We start from the raw sequence: 3,966 nt of genomic DNA, 5'->3' as shown, positions 1-3,966 counted from the left end.
AAGGGAAAGATAGTTTTAAAGGCTGAAAAGATACCTAACAAAATGGTGTCTGAGAAGGAGGATGAATTTCTTTACTGTCTCAAAATATAAGAATGATTGCCTCCTGTCTTCTAATTTGAACAAAAGAGATTTAAAATATAAAGGACTGGCACCTACCTACCAGGGTTGTTGTGATGTTTTAAATGAATTTCCCATATTAATCATAGCTTTATTTTCTAGTATGGAGTTTGCAGTTGGGGGGAGCTGAGTATTCATCAAAATGAGCTCTGGTGTAATTGTTATCATTTTTTGAGTTATTTGTGGATAAAATGATATATTTGTATAGTACATTACAAATCTGAAACTGCCATTTATTGTTATTAATTAGTAGTAATTGTAATAGTTACATAATTTTTATATGTTCATCCACCTGGATGCCATAGATATTACCTCACATAGATGAAAAGACTAAAGATATTCCATGAAGATCTTGGTAGATAATATTAAAGAAAGAAGTAAACATTAAATATTTGTATATAAGTGGCTAAAATTTAGGCAACAAACAAGAAAGCCTAGAGATCTTCATATAAGGAGGCAAATTTGATGTCATGAATTTCACTGAGACATATGGTGATGAAACCCATAGATGGCATATGAATCTGGCTGGGGGAAAGTTATTGAAAAGAGATAAAATAGGAACAAGGAGAGAGAGAGTAGAAGTATAAGAACAATCATCTCAAAGAATTTTGTTTGTGTTTAACATGTTCACATATTGATCATTTTGCATATAAATTATTAGGACTAAGGTAAAAGAAACAAACCATGGATTATTAACAAAAAAAAAATGAACCATTTTTTTTAAAAAAGTGAACATGGTATATATTCAAATTCTTTTTATTTTTCATTTGAAATTTTTATTTAGCAGCATATACATGAAAAAACAAAGGAATTATTAAGGTTATATTCAGTGGAGTTTGTCAATGTCGAAAGACCAATTGCCAAAATTTTGAAGAGAATTAACAATTCATTGTAGTGCAGAAAGAGAATGAGATGTTAAGAAAAGCCATACTACTTAAATAGTTCCTTTAATAAAAGTGAATTGCCTAAAAAAAAGACTCAGATAAGGAATAAAATAGACAAGGAATGTGGAAAATAGTTAAAAGGCTATTCTTTTAAAAGAAAATAAAAACTTGTTACTAATGTTAATTCAAGCTGTAAAATTTTAATCCCTGTATTTTGGGCCAAGAGATTTCAATAAGTTTTTTTTAGAGAACTTAAATTTTTTTTAGATTGGGGTTCAAAAATAGATTTTTAGATGGTCTATAAACTTATTTCAGGGAAAAAAACTTATTTTTCACTGACTTCTAAGGATATTCAGCATTTTCTTCAATTATAATTTTAGAAAACAAAATATTAATCTGCTTCATCAGACTGCTCAAAGGTCTATGACACAGACAAGGCTAAGAATTCCTGTTTTAGTGGAATATCCATTTGAGGGGAAAAAAAATAATTTCATAGCAATGTTGGAAACAGAGCACTGAGATAATGACATGCAAATTCTGAGCCTCCTTGGGAATCAAATATAAATATTTGACAGCCTTGTGTCTCTAAGTGGTTCCAGTTTTACAAAATAGAGGTGTGTATAGTAATGGCATATGTTCAAGGCTTTTGTAAGTATTTGTTTTTATAGATAGAAGAGAAAAATAAAAGGCCTCCTAATGAAAAATGGTCCAATGACTAGATTAACCAATTTTCCGGTTAGATGTTACTCTCCAAAGTGGGGAATATTTGACTCAGTTCAGTTGAGATACTTCATAAAGGTATGCACCCAGCATTTTGGTCCCTTCTATGTAGTTATACCTACTGAGTATTTCATTTTGTGAATAAGCACCATCATCTGCTGATCCAACAGGTAGAAGCATTACATTTTTACCAGTGGCTTACTGGAAGGTCAAGGTCACAGGAATACTGCCCCCTTCTGTGGTCAAATCTGGTTAAACACCAAAAACTCTTTGCAGGGCTTTTCTCCCAGCCAGATAATGGGGATGATTGAAGTCAGCCACCCAAGGTTTTCCACCATGGCTCATGTATGCCTTGAATTTGTTGGGACTCTTCAACTCAGCAAACTTTGCATTCAAGTAACTTACAACCTGTTTTTCGACACCCTCAGGTACCATATCTGGCACCAATCTTATTGAGAACTTGCCAGTCACTTTTTGGGGAATCACAGTTTTAGCTCCTGTTCCAGAGAAGGCTCCTTCAATTCCATGGAGAGAGAGACAGATGGGTATCTCCATCTCTGCATTAAGATTTTTTCCTTTGTGTCATGGAGAAGTGACTCTGCTCCTACATCTTTTGCATATTCTTCCAACTCAAAGTCAATCTTTTCATACAACAAATGCTCCTCATCAGTAACAGGAGTCACTGCTTCATTAATACCAGGGATGAGAATACATTCCTTTCAGTCCACCAAGGAGCCCATCAGAGTAATGAGATCGGACATGGCTTCATGCAATGAGCCACCATAGACAACAGAATGAAGGCCTTTGTCAGAGCATTCCACCTCTATAAAAAAGTAGCAAATTTCTCTGAGGCCATATGTAATACAGGGTTTCTTTTTTTCCCAACCAGTAGTTGTCAGAGATACAAACATAATCCACATCTTTGAAGAAAGTATCTTTCTTGGAGAAAATCAAGTCATCCAGGCCTTCTGAACCAGATTCCTCCATGCCTTCTAGACAAAATTTGATATTGACAGGGATATTCTGATTTATTTGTTGGAAAGCTTCTAGGGCATTTAACCAGCCAGGTACTGGTCCCTTGTCATCAGTTGCACCTCTTCCATACAGTTTTCCATCTTTCTCTACCAATGTAAAGGGCTCACTGTCTCAGTCATCTTCCAGGGTTACTGGTTGTACGTCCAAATGACCATAGATACATATGGTTTTCTTTTGGGGATCTGAACCCAGTATGCCAAGTAAAATTGGAGGAAGAGGTATTTCTAAGCCATCATGAAGCTTTTGTTTCCCAATGTCTACCAGCTCAGTTATCTAGTTGTCTTATGTTTGCAGCTGCAACTTCCATCATTCGATTGATTTCATCTCTTTTCTCTGGCCATGCAGAAACACTCTGGATTGACACCCATTCTGCAAGCTTCTTTATGTATTGATTCTGGTGTTTATCAATATGACTAAATAGTTCAGTGAGGATAGGCATTTTCTGATTCAATGAATGACTTTGGAAACTGAGAAAAATTGTGCCTAATGCTTGAAATCTCACTGCGCTGCCGTGGCTTCTATTCAAATTCTTTAGATTGCTATTTTAGTTTTATTTTGTTTTGTTTCCCTCTAAATATTCATTTTAGATGGGTAGTTGAGCTGTGGTTGTAATACTAATCCCTCTGATTTCTAATAAAAGATATTTCAAGCTTTCCTCTTATTTTACAGGGAACATAGAAAATCCTGGATAAAGCTAATGTTAGGGGCACAATATTTTATTTTTTCTTTTTGTTTGCTTGAAATGCATTCTCCTTCACCTGTGAAATCTGAAATTTTTCTACCATAGTTCTGTGAGCTTTAATATTTTTATTGATATTTTATTTTATTTTTCCAATTGAATGTTATGAAAATATTTTGACATTCATCCAATTGTATGTTCATGTTATACTTTTTTTACCACCCTCCCTTCACACATCCCTCTGCTCTCAATTTAAAAACAGTCTGGTAAATGTTGTATATTTTTATTTCTGTTCAACAAGTTTACATATTGATCATTTTGTTTATGATGTATTAGGACTAAGGGAAAAATAATGCAACCCTGAGAATATTAAGGAAAAACATAAGAGAAGTTTAAAAACAATATCATAACATCCATTCAGATTCTATGGACTGTTATTTTTTTTTTTTTGTTTTGTTTTCCTCTGAATGTGGAAGATATTAGTTCATAACAGGTCTTCCAAGGTTGTCCTAGATCTCTGAACGACTGAGA

General features: G+C 33.9%; 1 pseudogene; it reads right to left on the bottom strand.

Annotated features, from left to right (window-relative positions):
* Positions 1–1,305: 1,305 nt before the first annotated feature.
* LOC141498318 (cytosolic non-specific dipeptidase pseudogene) lies at positions 1,306–3,257 on the bottom strand (annotated as a pseudogene).
* Between the last annotated feature and the right edge of the window lie 709 nt (positions 3,258–3,966).

Source organism: Macrotis lagotis, chromosome X (genome assembly GCF_037893015.1).
Source record: "Macrotis lagotis isolate mMagLag1 chromosome X, bilby.v1.9.chrom.fasta, whole genome shotgun sequence".
NCBI lineage: Eukaryota > Metazoa > Chordata > Mammalia > Peramelemorphia > Peramelidae > Macrotis > Macrotis lagotis.
This window is presented reverse-complemented; position numbering and strand designations above follow the sequence as displayed.